Source organism: Patella vulgata, chromosome 7 (genome assembly GCF_932274485.2).
Source record: "Patella vulgata chromosome 7, xgPatVulg1.2, whole genome shotgun sequence".
NCBI classification, from domain to species: Eukaryota; Metazoa; Mollusca; class Gastropoda; family Patellidae; genus Patella; species Patella vulgata.
In genome coordinates, this window is record NC_065885.2 from 60,888,276 (window position 1) to 60,906,269 (window position 17,994).

Sequence of the window (17,994 nt, forward strand, 5' to 3'; positions counted from 1 at the left end):
CGAACTCTCAGTTAAACATAAGTAAATTTCAAATATTAGAGAAAACAGCATAGTAACACATTAAACTGGCCTGACGATTCGTTTGATAACGATGAAAAATTTAATTTTTAGTGTTTTTCCTCTAATATTTGAATTTTACTTAAATTAGCAGAACAATTGAAGCGGACAATCAAACCCTACTTGTCTAAAATTTCCAGTGTCGTGAATAATTCTGATTGACAAGCCGAATTCAAGAAGGAAGTTTATAAATTCAAATCGGATAACCGGTAGACATGGAACGGACTGAAATCGTAAGAAAAATCTCTTTCTATAAAATGTTGAAATGTAAAAAGGCTGAACTATACCAAGTTTTCCTGAATATGGTCAACCCATTTGTGCCCCGGAAACTTCTAAAAGTTACGAGACGGAAAGTCAAATAAAAAGAAGGAATGAACTAAGTATACAGAGAATGAAATAGATTGTTTGTTGGAAATCTCTGCAAAGGTGTCAGAGACCCTTTTCAAAGCGGAAACCGATATTTCTAATCGGATCGAAACCCAACAAAATGAAGAGGTCAAAACGTTTGGTCCAAGTAGATTAAAATGAAAGAAGAAAAATCAAGTAGAATCTGGAATAAAAAGAGAGAATTCCTTTCGAGTTTACCTCCTAAAGAACTCGAACAAACTAATAATGCGGATAATAACCCTCGCCAGCATAGTGATAATCAATGGAGGGGGGGGTCTCGAAAACAGACCTCTAAATACAATACTCCCGGTCAAAAACCATACAACCAGTCTGAATATAGGCCTTTTTATAGACCAGGGCCACAGCAAACCACGACGACCCACAGTTGATAATGTTTTAGCAACTATTCCAGGTAGTTATGACTTCTGTATCGCACACCATGATGATATAATTGTTTTTAGTCATGATACTGATTCTCATACACGACATTTAAATCTTCTTTTTAAGGCCCTTATTCAACATGGTTTAAAAATTTGTCCTCGTAAATGTGCATTTTTTCGTCGGGAAGTTACATATATGGGTCATAAAATACAACTTGGTTCAGAAGGCCTAGTGACTATTCAGCCTTTGTCAGATAGGTGTAAAGCCATTCAGAATCTTCCCAGGCCTAGGTCAACCAGAGATGTACGCCGTTTTGTGGGCGCTGTCAATTATTTGTCAAACTTCTTGCCAAGTTTGCAATCCATATAGCAACCTCTACATAAGATATCCAATAAACATTCGGTTTTCAAATGGTCAGAAGCTCAAGAAACAGCCTTCACTAAAGTAAAATCTTTGTTAGTAAAGCCACCCGTTCTATATATGCCTTCTGGCACCGGACGCTTAACCCTTTACAGCGATACATCTCGCTTTGCAACAGGATCTTACCTTACTCAAGTCATTCAAGGTCAAGAACGACTGTTAGGATATTACTCAAAACGCTTACCAAAAGCTTGTGAAAGATATTCCGTTACTGAATTAGAGTTATTTGGATTACTCATAAATATTTCCAATTTCCAGTACTTATTACGTGGAGTAGAATTCGATTCAAAACGTGCACCTTGTACAAATCGACTTCAGAAACTTTTAGTAAAACTCTCCCATTTTTCCTTCAAGATCGGTTACAGAAAAGGGAAAGGAGCTAGTTCTCGCAGACTTTTTGTCTCGTAATCCCCTTGAGGATGATTCAGAGATAGATCCAGTAGTTCCTACAGCATTTACTTTAACAGAAAGACCTATAACTCGTCAGTGGGCAAAACAACAGAACATACCCATTCCGGATCTTAATTCCTCAAAACAAAAGTTATCTTCTTCATCTATGCTTACCAATCCTCCAGTTTCAGCATATCAACAATCTCTTCATAATTTTCCCAGTGATTTTGAAGATAGATCCAATGATAGACAAGCCGTCTCTACATCAAAGTCTGGCAACAAGTCTCATACTATTCAACAATCAACTCAGCAAGAGTCTACTCCCTTGTCTTCTGTTTATGCACCACCTTCTATTTTTCCCGATGAACCTCGACTTGTCGACCGAATCCTTGACTCAGACAGACCCAATGTTGAAATACCGATTGAATTGTGTATGCCTCCTAGCCCTGTTGTTCATAATTCTGCACAGGTTGTTAAATCTCATTTTCCCAAACAGCGAGAGTTGGAGAAATTACTTTCAATCATTAAGAGAAAAATGATACGAGATTACAATCTTCCTATTGATTGCAATCAACTGCTTATACAACAAGAGACATCACCATATTTTAAACCCATTTATGACTATTTATCTCACGGTATACTTCCTTCCAACCGTGCAGCGGCCAAATCGGTTAAGAATAAATCTGACGAATATATTCTCTATGATAATGTATTATTTCGTCTTATTATTCATAAGGATGAAACATTTAGTCTCCAGTTGGCAATTCCTGAGTCGATGTGTTCTAATTTAATCAGTATTTACCATGATAATATTCTATCCAGTCATCAAGGTATTACCAGAACTTACCTCACCATGCGGAAACTTTTTTATTTTCCTCAGATGTTTCACACCATAGCTAATTATATTAGCAGCTGCCATCCATGCCAACAGTTTAAACCGAAGTCAGACGATGTTCGTATTTTTCATCCACGATTACCTACCGAATTTCGAACTTTCGATAAACTTTGCTTAGATTTTAAATCCATGCCAGCTTCACCCAGGGGATTCAAACATTTAATGGTGATATGCGACGAAATAACCAGATTTATACTGTGTGTTCCATTGAATTCTCTTGATGCGGAAACTATTTGTGAGGCTATCATCCAAAAGATCGTTTACATTTTTGGCCCTCCTTCTGTATTAATTACAGATGCAGCATCCTCTTTGACAGGAAAATTGGTATCTATTCATTGCTCTACATTAGGAATGGATCAGAAACTAATCAGTGTTGCAAACCATGGTAGTTTGTTGGTTGAGCGACATATTAAGTCTGTATCAGACCTTCTCAAATTCAATCTAAATCAATTTGGTACGGATTAGGTCAGGTTTGTTTCTACCAGTTGTTATGCGTATAATTCATTTGTTTCACCACAACTTGGAAACCATAGCCCATATCAGCTCGTTTTTGGAAAAGAACCCAAAAATCTTACTTCTCTCAACTGGAACTTTGACAAGAGTCTTTGTAAATCCTATTCGGATTATTTGTCACATTTGAAACAAAAGTTTGATTCTATGTCTTCAACTCTTTTAGATTTGCAAAAATGCAAACAATTAAGTCAAAATGTTAGTATCTCACACAGTCTAAGTACAAATCCAGTTTATGGATTAGGACAGTTTGTTTATGTTCTGAAACCTTCCTCCTCAGCTTTAACCTCCAAGTCAAAGAAAATCAAAGCTGAATGGTGCGGACCTTTGATTGTCCACCAGATTTTGGATCGCACACATTATATTTTAGCAACATTAGATGGTAGAGTTTTGCCTGATGTCTATTCCATTAATCGGCTTAAACCTTGTTTCATAAGAACTAATGAGCCAGTAAAGAGATTAACACATATTGACCAATTACGTAAACAATTAGGTAAATCTGTATCTAGCAATGATTCACGTGTATTGAATACTAAGGATAGTTTGTATCAGTTTACAGATGAAAATGGTTATAATTTGCCTGAATTTAATGATAAGTTTATTACTTATGATAGATTTACTACTTCTGTTGATATTAATAGATGTATACCAAATCTAACTATTGCCTCTTTATCTAAGTCATCACCTCCTCAAATGGAAGAACAACTCAACTACTTAACAGAAGTTGTGAATGATGACAATTTTATTGAAATCAAAAAAGCAAGATTTAAATTTGGTAAATTTGAATTGCTTGTAAACTTTAGCCCAAAACAACAACAAAGTTGTGAATGGAATAATATAGATCATAATGTTGAGTTTTGTAATATTGCTAATGAGTTAATTAATGAAAATACTCTTCAAGTAACTGGTAATCTCCGTAAATATCAAAGTAAATATTTTTAAAATTGTTCCTTCCACAATGTGTTTAAGCTTGTATTGAAGGTAAACCTATTTTTGCTATTTATCATACTCTCCTATATTATGAGACTCTTCATAGTTAAAATTAGATCATTATTGTTTATATGTATCTGATAGTTGGATAATTTGATATACACTTGTATGTTAAAGAGATAATATAGTATTTGGTTGGAGCAATACTTCTCAATCAAGTTCGGTTTTATAGAGAACATTTCAAAATGGAGTTATTGTTGGATTTCTATGTATATTATAAATGACATGTAATTTTCATAATTTGTTGTTTTAATTAACATTCAATATTGTTCTTGTTTCGCTATTTTCTCATTTTTGGTATCATATCGTATCTTCCCTCATTTTTATTCTCATGTATATTTAAGCTTTTCTTATTTTTGTGTGATACTGTGTGAATGTTTTTCCATTTATATCTCTTCTTTTCAAAAATTCCTATGGAATTTTGTTTTAACGCAGGGGGATGTCATATTGTTGTATATTCTATATCATTGTGGTCTGAAACCTTATGTTTAAGCAGACACAAGTCCCTTATGTGGTAGCTCGTCTGCCTTTTAGAGTAATAAAGAAAGAGATTGGAATTCTAACATGGAGAATGGTTGATTTTTATTTTCACCCACATATAAATGTGTAACACCCCTGGATCCAAGGATCCGAATACAACAGTGTACTCCTGTGTTTTAAGCACCGACCTCCTAATAGAAACTATAAGATATTGTACCTAAAGCATATCGTATTGTTTATTTTATTTCTTTAGGAACTTCATGTGGGACAGATAACTTTTGCCATGAGTATTGTACATGTGTAGATGGTGCGTGCAGGTGTAAGTATAATATACATACACGTCATTCATAACATCTGTTTCTATATTACCAATACTGTTCTACTTGGTTCATTCATATGAGAGTGGAAGACATCCCGTGCTTGGCAGTTTATACTTAATTAGGTCATAGAAGGACCATCTGGGTGACACTCTCCTGTGTCAACCATATCGTGTTACCCTTTTATCTTGTGAAGGAACACCTGGTAACACTATCTTATGTGAATTGCCTTTATTTGGAATGTTATCAACCAGATCATGTTAGCTTTATATCGTAAATTATCTTTGTTATAGTTTTTGATAGCTGTCCAAAGCAGGTGAATGGCACAGCTTGCTTTTTCAACGCTGGGATTTGTTCCGATGGTATTTGTTCGGGTAAGTATGATTTATAATATAGATAGTGGGTCAATTATACCTAACCGGTGTAATAATATATATTAACGATAATATTTCTAGAAATATGCTGATATTCATGGTATTCATAGTGTCATATATAATACCAGACAGCTTTATGAATAACATTCACTGGGTTTATTTACTGCAACGTTTCAATGAGGGGATATCGCAGACAAGTCTTATTTTTCATTTTTATTATCTCAGCGCACGGCACGCGCAGGGGTCTTTCCTGTGGGAGGAAACCGGAGTACCCTGAGTAAACCCACGAGGTTGAGAATGCGTCCCTATTTCCAAGCCACATACGCTCACACCAGGGATCGAAACCACAGCCGCAAGCCAGGGGTGACCAGCCAGCCATAGGTCGAAGCGCAACACTCTAGACCACTAGCCCCCCCCCCCCCATACAATCAACATGTTACAGAAGGTTATATACAAATGGTTAACAATCAACTAATTAACAGACGGAACCCATTCCAAGACAATGTGATATGGTGTTAATCCGACCTCAGACCTAATAAATAATGGGGTGGGATGCCCTTAAAGAGAACGGAAGGTCTACAACTCATGTCAAACAACAATTAATGATATATTACTTATATTTATAGTGAAATGTACTTACAGTAAATTTTGCCGTGGTCGTCCATGTGTTAATGGATATTGCGCAGGTAAATATTCACTAGTCTACTTATAGTCACCCATTGTAAATATGAGAGGGAGAGAGAGAGAGAAATGGGGTGTAACGTCCACTCGACACAAACTAGGTCATTTCGGGACTAACATATGGTTTAATTTTATTTCAATCATTTGCTTGCGCGTAGGGGTCTTTAGCAGTGGGAGGAAACCGGAGGACCCGGAGAAAACCCACGAGGTTGAAAAGGCGACCCTACTCCTTGTCACGTACAACCGGGGATTCGAAACCGCCAGTTGACTCAATGACATGCCTTATGATACAGCACGCACGTGCTAACCATTCGGCCATCCAACCCCCCTCATCGTAATATGATTTACATGTAAACAAATAAGAAAAGATTATGACGGCTTGTTTATGTTTATTTATAATATATTATATCCCCATATGTATTTTCAGAGTTCAATTGTGGAGATTCATATTGTTATAGGCCCTGAACCAACAACTAATATATTCATCTGTAACTCTTTTAAAAGTCAATTTGTTTCGATTTATCAATATAATCACCTGTAACCTTCTAAAGTAGCTAGATACTAACAACTACAATATACTATTCTTTACTTCTTTAAAGCAACCAATTAAACCATCAAGATATTAAAATATAAACAAGATCGCAAATAAACAAACTATGGTTGTTGCTTGTTTGTTTTTATTTTGTTTACTTTTTATTGCTGTGTTTATCAGTCGCCAAGGTCACTTTTCTTTCTCGTTTAGACAGTAAAATATCCAGATTAACAGAACAAATTGCCGTGTTTATCAGTCGCCAGGTTGTCTTTCTTTATCGTTTAGACAGTAAAATATAAATAGTTATTCCTGTGACGCAATCAAAGCAATCAACTATTGTAATATTGTCCATGGTAATTAGTGCGTCACTATGAAGGAACTATTTATTAAACTTTGAAAATGAATGGAAAACAAGATACGAGGATGAGCATCCTAATCCGAAATGAAATGATAAAGCTGAAATGAAATGAAATGAAATGGGGTTTAACGTCCTACTGTTCTGTTCCTAAACTGGGCTAATGAAGACGGGCATACGCCATACAGTGTGCTATGAGGGACATTTTACCCGGGCAGCGGCGTTACGATCTACTCTTATATCGAATTCCGACTGCCAAGGGATCTTTTACGTGCACGCCAATGTGTACACGGGACCTCGGTTTTTCGTCCCATGCGAACGACTAGACAGCTGTCCTTGTCAGGCCCTCCGAAATGATAAAGCTGTTAGAAATGAAATAAAATGGCGTGAAATGTATTAACTTTCTACATGAATGTCCAAACGACGAGATGCCGTTCCAGGCATATTCCGTCAAGGGGAAATTACCTTGTAAATTCCGAGGTAATTTCGAACCCGGGAAGTCATGGAAGAGAGAAATGGGGTTTAACGTCCACTCGACACAAACTAGGTAATTTCGGGACTAACATATGATTCAATTTTATTTAAATAATTCGCTTGCACGTAGGGGTCTGTAGCAGTGGGAGGAAACCGGGGGACCCGGAGAAAACCCACGAGGTTGGACAGACGACGCTACTCCTTGTCACATACGACCGGGGAATCGAAACCACGCCAGGTGACTTAATGACAGACGTAACAATACAACGCGCATGCGCTAACTATTCGCCCCCCCCCCCCCCCGGAACTCAATGAGCGACAATAGAGTGTATTTGTACTCATTAACAACATACCTCGTGGTGTGGTTATCCCTCGTCAGTGGTGCAGGACTGTTGACCTGGCTGGGGACAACGCACAGTTTTCGTGTACTTATCATCATCAGGGGGGTACATAAAGATTTTGTTGGGGGGGGGGGGGGGAGAAGGGTGTTTAGCAAAACTGCGACTGACTGATGCACATGTCCCTAATACGAGTGACGCAGTCAGGGGCCGACCACCACAGCTGATAGTTTTCTAGGGGTCAGTAGCTGATCTGGAAGCTAAGAATAGGGGGTGGGTATGGGGCGGTTCCAAATCTAAGGCGCCATCCACAATTACACCCCACAATGAATGTCAACGAAATACTGGAAATACTATAACACTTAGCGGGGGGTTGGATGACCGAAATGGTTAGCACGTGCGCGCTGCACTGTATCATATGGACTGCCATTGAGTCAACTGGCGGGGTTTCGAATCCCCGGTTATACGTGACAAGGAGTAAGGTCGCCTGTCCAACGTCGTGGGTTTTCTCCGGGTCCTCCGGTTTCCTCCCACTGCCAAAGACCTCTACGCGCAAGCGAATTATTGAAATAAAATTGAACCATGTGTTAGTCCCGAAATGACCTAGTCTGTGTCGAGTGGACGTTAAACCACATTTTTCTCTCTTCTCTCTCTCTCTCAACTTAAAGAACCCCTACGCGCAAGCGAAGTATTGAAATAAAGTTTAACCATGTGTTAGTCCCGAAATGACCTAGTTTGTGTCGGGTGCACGTTACACCCCATTTCTCTCTCTCTCTCTCTCTCTCTTTCAGCAAAGCAATATTATCCTCAAGAAGTTAACTGTTCTCTGAATCCTATCTATTCCCGGATATTCAACATAATCCAATATACCCTTAAAGTAAATACTAATCGGAATCCTACCTCCTACAGAACTGTTAATAAATAAACTAATACTATTCTCAATACTTCGAATTCCGATTTACCAGTTACAAACTGATCCACTCTGTATCATACGTTCACCTATTTGATGCTTTTAAGCTACGACTTGCACTAACTTGGTATAACCGGTTTGAATGACACTGACGGGAAAACCTATGTTCTCTGTTTTACACGCAAGCTTTCTTATTTGATACTTTCTAGCTACGACTTACATTAACTTGGTATAACCTGTTTGAATGACACAAAACTTTTTTTTTTTTACAAACGAAGGACGTAGTTCACACCTGCCAACATGAGTCGTGATGTTAATTACAACTATATATAGTGGGGAATCAAGATAGGATTAATAGTAAAAAATATTTCTTTATTTTATGTCCATGTAACGCGATATGATGTAAAACAACTTTTAACATTATCTAATCAAAAATTTATTTCGTTGGTTAATTACGTACTTGAAAACATAGGTTGTGCACCAACAATGGCTTTTTGACAAGAGCTAAAATAACAATTGTTTTAAATTAGTTATTGTAATCAGGTATTACAAAACAGAACTGGAATTAAATGAAGTATTTTCATTAATCATGCAGAGTTTAAAATATCATAGGAATGTTTCATTAAATTGTTTAAGCGGCATTTAGTAACAAGGTGGGGAGAACACAAGACACAATTCCATGTATATGGAAACAAAGTTACTTTAAAATCCTTTATCAAGCCCGTCGACATAAACTAGGCCATGTCATGACTAACATATGGTTCAATTTTATTTCAATAATTCGTTAGTGCGTAGGGGTCTATAGCAGTTTGAGGAAACCAGAAAACCCACTTGGTTGCCAATCGCCAAAAATTAATCTCTTAAGTAATTTGTATTCTATACAATTGTGTCATGCGCTAATGTTTTTGTAATTGTCGTATTTATTTCTTAAAGCTCCACTATGCCGGAATAAAACAAAACAAACAATAAAATAGCTGCTTTGTTTGCAGATAGCATGATGACACAAATTTAAGACTTCTCAATTCCATACATTATTATAATAACACATCCATCTTTGAGATTACCGAAAAGGGAACCTTCAAATTATGGCGAACATGAATAGTTAAAAAAACAAAATTAATCTATAAATTATAAAGAAAATGAATGATAACGATAAACAAAACCAACCTTCAAATTATGAACAGAATGAATGACAATAATTGATAAAATTAACATTTGAATTATGGAGACAATGGATGATAAGAATAGTTATGAAGACAGCTTATGCTACTAATAGATAAAGCTATTAACCTTCAAATTTAGTAATGATTCCAAAAAGTCTTGATAACCAATCATATATCGTACAGCAGCGTGTATAACCGCGTTTTGCATCCTTATTACGCAGTTCGGTTTATATGTTTCTAAATTGAAAATGCAATACCCAACCATTACACTTTGGCACATGTGACGGGGATTGCGTTTTTCCCCACTGTGTTGCACATGCTAATTTCATAGTTCCGGTTGAAACTTCTTAGTTAGAAAATATCTATCTGTTTCACAGAGGTATTACAAATGCCTTCCATGTGTGACGTCACATCACACGCGCCGATTATTGTTTACATAAGATTTAGTAACGTAAAAGATCCGGGTAGAATGTTGCCTTTTACCCATTCTATATACTCTTTTAACTAGTTCCTCATGTTGTCTGTTGTTATAGATATTTTACATCAAATCTATTTTATATTTTATATAGGGGGGTTGGATGGCTAAATGGTTAGCACGTGTGCGCTGTATCATAAGGCCTGTCATTGAGTCAACTGGCGTGGTTTCGATTTCGCCGGTCGTCCAGTTTCCCCGCACTGCTAAAGACCCCCTACACGCCAGCAAATTATTGGAATAAAATTGAACCATATGTTAGTCCCGAAATCACCTACGTAAGCCCCTTTTCTCTCGCTTTTCTCTCTCCCTCTCAACTTAAAATCCTACAAATGTCACTCAGGTGATATATAACCGAGGACACACCTCTGCTTTTGCAAATTTAAATAACGCCAAAGATGAACAGGTGCTAATATTTTTGATAGTTTTCTCTAGAGAAAACCATTTTAGCTGTGCAGTAAATGGACTCTATAGGCTTTCCCCGATGTTTATGTTGCCAATAATATGGCGATAAAATTGTTTTATTTGAAGTTTTTAAATGTAATTAAAGCTTACATGTAGTAACAGCCCAATAGAAACACCCCAGACAAAACACACGGGTATAGCCTGCATGTAGTAACAACCCAATAGAAACACCCCAGACAAAACACACGGGTATAGCCTGCATATAGTAACAACCCAATAGAAACACCCCAGACAAACCACACGGGTATAGCCTGCATGTAGTAACAACCCAATAGAAACACCCCAGACAAACCACACGGGTATAGTCTGCATGCAGTAACAACCCAATAGAAACACCCCTGACAAAACACACGGGTATAGCCTGCATGTAGTAACAACCTAATAGAAACACCCCAGACAAAACACACGGGTATAGCCTAATAGAGACCCAATAGAACTCACATACATAGAAAGTAAATGAAATGAAATAGTGTTAAACGTCTTACTTTTCTGCACCGACTGGGATAATGGACATACAGCTCACAATTCTATGGAATACAATTACTGCTTATTACTGAGCGATATTCGACTATAAAAACGGACATGAAGGAAATTTTGTCACTATAGAAGCGCCGAGGCCTACTGTACGAACTAGGAGACCACCATTAAATTTCATCATCTCGGTACCCGTAGTTCGTCTATTTATAGCAATTCTCTCTCTGTCTCTTTTCTCCCCTTTTGCATGCCCATTTTTGTGGTCTAGGATGGATGAAGAGGATTTGAATTAACATTTTCTGCCAGGTTTTGGTAAAAATTCATGATTTTGAGTTGGAAGGATAACGGATTCATCAGGTTGGCTACGTTGATATGTACGCAACTAGTTACATGTTTTTAGTATGCTTCTTAAAAATTGTGTATCTCAAAATTTTGGTGGTCAACCCCATACAAATTTTAGTGCAAATACATGAACATTTCTTCCTCTGTCTGTAGTAAAAAGCATTCAGACCAACGAAAATTTTGGGAAAAGTTGGATGTGGGCAAAGAGGCCAGAATTAACATCGAAGTCAATGGGGAAATTATGGTGGTCTACCTCCATGTAGACTTTAATACACGTGCATAGTTTGTGCTACCGTGTAGTTTAAGAAACACCGTTTAGTTTTGAAATCGGTCGTCTAGTTTCTTTAACTACATAACTGAAATGAAATGAAATGGGGTTTAACGTCCTACTGTTCTGCTCCTATACTGGGCTCCGGTCTACTCTTATATCGAATTCTAACTGCCAAGGGATCTTTCGCGTGCATTCCAATGAATACACGGGACCTCGGTTTATCGTCTGATCCGAAGGTCTAGACAGCTGCCCTTGTCAGGCCCTCCGTTCTGCACAACTGACAAGGGGAAACCACGTCCCGAAAACTACATAACTAAACCGTGTTACTTAAACTACACGGTAGCACAAACTGGGCATTTTTTGATGAATCTTGACGGTATTTAACACTTTCTGGGCGGCAATCTATTAACTGGATACGTGTATTCGATTCTAGATGGTAAGCATGGTTTCTGCCCTTTTTTCATCAAATCTGAATAATACCCGGTCCATATCCAGTACTCATTTACGTGAACATCAATGTGTACACCTGGTCCCCGTTGTTCGTCCCACCCGTGTGACTAGAAACAATATAATAAGTAATAAATAATACGATAAAATCAATATCGATTTTCTTTTAAAATTTAATTTAAGATACATTTAAGAACTGCAGATAATTTACAAATGGATACGGTACTATAATACAAAATACAATTTTAGCCAGGAAAATAACGTAAATTAACCACTGGTGAGCATCTGAAATCGTTCCAGGCATTCTTCGTATTTGCTAACTATTAAAGGAGCTAAATCACTTTTCTTTGGCACCTAGACATGGACACAAATGGGTCGCAACGCATATAATAATGTAATATGAATGTTTATAAACTGATCAGTTATGTTCGGCGAAATACGCGAAGAGTGCATGTTGAATGGCAGTCTATGGCGTCTGGTTATTCCAGTGCACTCCGGTAGTCTTCCCTTGTGTAATATGTTTAACGGCGTTCACCGAGTCGCTCATTACAAATGGCGTCCGACAGCATTGTGTCTTAAATCTCCTACTGGTCAATATCAACATTCGACGGTAAGGTTGATTTAAGTTACATCCGATTTTATCCAAGCCGCGATCGTCTAGTGTTGATATTTTGATTTTGTTGTCTTAATTAAATGTTAAATAATCAGTCTGTGTACATATTTAGCGTGTATTAAGTCGTGAGCATGTGATAGTTTTAATGTGTATTAAGCCATGAGCATGTCATAGTTTTAATGTGTATTAAGCCCTGAAAATATGATATTGTTTAGAGTGTAAAGCACTGACAATATGATATTTGTAGCGTGTATTAAGCCACGAGAATATGATAGTTTTAGTGTGTATTAAGCCGTGAGAATATGATATTTTTAGCTTGTATTAAGCTTGTATTAAGCCTTGGAAATGTGATATTTTAGCGTGTATTAAGCCGTGAAAATGTGATATTTTTAGCGTGCATTAAGCCGTGAGAATATGAAATATTTAGCGTGTATTAAGCCGTGAGAATATGATATTTTTTAGCGAAAATGCAAATGGCGCATCGGGCCTTCAAAAAACAAAGAAAACAAAAACCAACAAGGCCGTAGAAAGTACAGTCTCAATCTGTGGATAAAAAATCCGTTGTATTGATTGTTTTGTAGCTTCCTGTCATCTTTCCAGTAGTAACAGTAGCGGGGTAGAGGCCTTGTACCTATTAACTTGTGATACCAACATCATAGTTTTAGTAACCACATGTAACTAAGCTTTAGATGGGGTTTACTCTCACTAACAGCTGAAAATAGAAAAATAAATGGTTGAATTAGACATTGTTGAGTAAAGGACGTAAAGTTGTTCCAGTTGGTAAATTACAATTACTCCAAACAGCTACACACATTTCTAGAAGATTAGTTGTATCAGGATGAAGAGTTAAAACAAGACTCAACTGTTTTGGTATTAAAATACAGCTATACATAATATTGATATAAAGATACATGTTATTATGATCATAGAAATAACTGTATAGTTTAGCCGATCGAATATAGTCTGATGTTAAACTTACTAGACTTGTCTTCGTATCGGTCTAAAGTACCGCTATCTACAAATTTGTTCCACGCATCGATGTCTATGGGTCGATTTAACGTATTCATGTCCAGGGGTTGGTTTACAATATCAGTATCTACGAGCTGTTTAAACACATCAGTGTTTAAGAGTTGTTTAAAGGCATCGCTGTCTACGAGTTGTTTAACAGTATCGCTGTCTATGGGTTGTTTAACAGTATCGGTGTCTACGAATTGTTTAACAGTATCGCTGTCTATGGGTTGGTTAACAGTATCGCTGTCTATAGGTTGGTTAACCATATCGCTGTCTACGGGTTGGTTCACCATATCGATATCTACGAATTGGTTTAAAGTATAAACTGACGCCAACATCATGACCAATATCAATAATCTTATCCACATCTTTTATTCTGTAACATAAAATACGGGAATATTATTAGAGATACATCACGCGTCATTTATAATAATATCTACATTCCAATATGCAACCCACCAGCTTGTTAAACTCTGTTCGTTAAGCCAATAATAATCTGGAGATATCTAAAGTGGTCTGATTCCAACATGTTGCGATATCCAACCAGAGAACCGTTAACATTATCAACATTTCTAAAATAGTCTTAATCCTATCTATTCCCATAGCCTAACAGAGAGAGAGAGAGGGGGGGGAGAGAGAGAGAGAGAGAGAGAGAGAGAGAGAGAGAGAGAGAGAGAGTTTAACGTCCACCCACTCGACCCAAACTAGGTCATTTCGGGACTAACACATGGTATGCTTTTATGTCAATTATTCGTCTGCGCGTAGGGGTCTATAGCAGTGGGAGAAAACCGGAAGACCCGGAGAAAAACCACGAGTTTGGACAGGCGACCCTACTCTTTGTCACGTGCAACCGCGGACTCGAATGACAGACCTTATGATACAGTACGCACGTGCTAACCATTCGAACCAGTGTGGACACACCAGCCCAATATGTACATCGTTAATGGGATCCCAGGAGCCTACGAAGGTTGGTTGGCAGGTGTTTGTCCAGAAATAATGGGATGGGTGGACCAGATTAGCGTGAGATATGTTAGACATTTGTGGAAATGGAAACCAGAATATGCCAGTGGCATTGTAAATCGCATTGAAACCATGTGATCTTTTCCACTATAATATAAACACACATACCCATTCAGAGAGAGAGAAATGGAGTTTAACGTCCACTCGACACAAACTAGGTCATTTCGGGACTAACATATGGTTTAATTTTATTTCAATAATTCGCTTGCGCGTATAGGTCTTTAGCAGTGGGAGGAAACCAGAGGACCCGGAGAAAACCCACGAGGTTGGACAGGCGACGCTACTCCTTGTCACGTACAACCGGGGATTCGAAACCACGCCAGTTGACTCTATGGCAGGCCTTATGATACAGCACGCACGTGCTAACCATTCGGCCATCCAACCCCCCTCCTACCCTTTCAAGTAGCCCCTACAGTATGTTTTACTACATGTAAACCTTTATTTCAGATATGATTTAAGGTCAAATTCCAAACATATTTAACCCGAAACAGTATCTATATGTGTAATTGATTTTAGAAATATAGATATAAAGCAAAAACTAAATGCTGTAACGGGGTTGGTATGAAAGCAAATGGTTAGAAAACATGATGAAGATTTGTACAATTATTTATTAAAGTATAACAAAAATTGAAAATCAAAATTACGCAGTTACGTTTCACTTTAAAGAAATATATCAGTCCTCATCGTCATCACCACTGTCGCTATATGAAAAACAGTTTTTATTTTGTTCCTTTTCACTGGCAATTAAGGGCATATATAAGTTCTCTCAATACAGTATTTCTATATTAGTATAGCTGTAAACCTTTAGTTCAGAAAAGAAATGAGGCTAAATTCCTAACAAATATTTAAACTGAAACAAAACATCTATAAATATGTAATTTCCACACCAAGATAGATATATGGCAAAAACAAAACAATACTGTAACACATGACACAATTATATGGAATACAATTTACTTGAAGAGTTTATTTCAGCGACGTTTCGACGAGGGTTCTCCAGTCTTTATCAAGCACAGAATGACGAGGAGTGGAAATTGTAATGAAGAAAAAAGAAATCAAATGGAGGCCCCATGTATACATTGGCGTGCATGTGAAAGATCCTTGGCAGTTGCAATTCGATATAAGAGTAGGTCATAGTGCCGCTGACCAGGCAAAATTTACCTGATAGCACACTCTATGACGTATACCCGTCTTCAATACCCCAGTATAGAAGCAGAACAATAGGACGTTAGAACCCTTTTCATTATAATGTTTACTGAAGGAAAAACCTATCATCTCTGTATTACAGACACGCTAACCTATTTATTACAATAACTAAGTATAATAACCTGTTTGAATGACACACAACTATTTTACAAACCAAGGACATAGTTCATACCTGTGATGTTAATTACAACTGTACATAGTGGCGAAAACAGATGGGATGCCCTACCCAAACCGAAATAATAGTATAGAATATTAATTTATTATTCTATGTCTATGTAACATGTAAATGTGAACTTTTTGTTGGTTCAGGAGAGATGTAGCGGGTGAAACTAAATGTTATATTCGGGTCTATATAATGTTATATGAGCCACGAATCACTCATTATCCCATGTACACATTGGCTCGACGTAAAACACCCCTTGACAGTTGGAATTCGATATAAGAGTAGCCCGCGTTATCGTATGTATATATTATATAATTTTAAAAGTTGTTTTACATCATATCGCATTAGTAGTTGACGTATGGCAATGGGGGATCCTCCTCCTAAATAAGTCTTAAAAATCGAGGTGTTAATGCCTCAAATATAGAAATGAAATGAAATGGGGTTTAACGTCCAACTCCTATACTGGGCTAATGAAGACGGGCATACGCCATACAGTGTGCTATGAGGGAAATTGTGCCCGGACAGCGGCGCTACGGCCTATTCTTATATCGAATTCCAACTGCCAAGGGATCTTTTACGTGCATGCCAATGTGTAAACGGGACCTCGGGTTTTTGTCCCATCCGAACGACAAGACAGCTGTCCTTGTCAGAATCACGACGGAGAATCTGGATGAACTTTTTCAGCCAATGCAGTAATCGAACACCCGACCTTTAGGCTAGCGACCCAGCGTCTTATTCCCATAGCCACCGTGACCCCCTTATGGAGAAAGTGAATGATGATAATAATAATTAAGAAAACAACGAATGCTACAGCTAATCTTGATAATTGATTATACATCGTAGATCAATGTATATATCCACGCCTTTCCTCTGCATGTTATTCGATACAGAATACAAAGCAACGTTCTATAGCAAATTTTGTTATTAAATAAAATTGTTGTCAATGTATCTGTTCTTAGTGTTTAACGTCCGCTTCCACCGAAGGTGATATCGCAGACAAGTTGTCTTTTTTTTTTCTTTTTTTTTATCTTTGCGCACACGCAGAGGTTGAGAAGGCGCCCCTATCTCCAAGCCACATCCGCTCACGCCAGGGATCGAAACCACAATCGCAAGCCAGAGGTGACCGGTCAGCTAGTGGTCGAGGCGCGACACTCTAGACCACTAGGTCATCCCAACCCCCAATTGTTGTCAAAGTAGGAACCATTGTTTTATAAAGGATAGTTGACGTACATAATCTTCCACGATCAATAAAATCCGATAGATGAGCATCTAATTAGGCAATTCAAGTTTACATTTTTTTCTAAATAATATTGTAATAACAACATACTTACAAGAACGGCCCACAGACGTTACAGTCTATCTATATTAAGCTGATAGTTTCATCATTGTGTGTAATAAATACAGGGTGGAGCCTTGAATCACAGTTCACGCCATTGTATATTCAATAGCTATAGAAACTGTTATAGAGACTTAAAATACACAGGTGTTCTTTTCAGATGTTCCTGGTCACGATACAAAGTCATGTTTGTCTATTTTGATAATCTTTTTAAAAAAAGTATTTTCGAGGGAGTTGCAAGGGTTTACAGAAGGACATGAATTTGTGATATTTTAAATCTTCTATTGGGCCCGCTTTCGATGTACGAGTTTTCGCCGACGAAAAAGTCGGTCTATATCAAAAGTAATGAGACCGTTTACTTGTAAGCGTGTCCGATCGCGAAAAAAAGTTTCCGCAGCGGTTTGTTGTTGCGTAAAGTGTACATATACGTACTCATTCGTGTGTTTACAAACACAGATTCTCTTCAACCAAGTCAATTAACCGCTCTTTGTTGCTGTAAATTCAGATTTTTTGGACATGG

The 17,994-nt window shown here is 37.5% G+C and overlaps 1 long non-coding RNA gene across 2 annotated transcripts; it reads right to left on the bottom strand.

The window, feature by feature from the left end:
- Positions 1 to 12,326: 12,326 nt before the first annotated feature.
- On the bottom strand, positions 12,327 to 17,554 carry LOC130013621 (uncharacterized). 2 transcript variants are annotated; one of them, XR_008788822.1, is made up of 3 exons: positions 17,466 to 17,554; positions 13,718 to 14,125; positions 12,327 to 13,450 (listed from the first exon to the last, which is right to left on the bottom strand). It is a non-coding gene; the product is annotated as an uncharacterized LOC130013621 (long non-coding RNA). The 2 variants fall into 2 exon arrangements; XR_008788821.1 differs by having other exon boundaries at positions 17,470 to 17,526.
- Between the last annotated feature and the right edge of the window lie 440 nt (positions 17,555 to 17,994).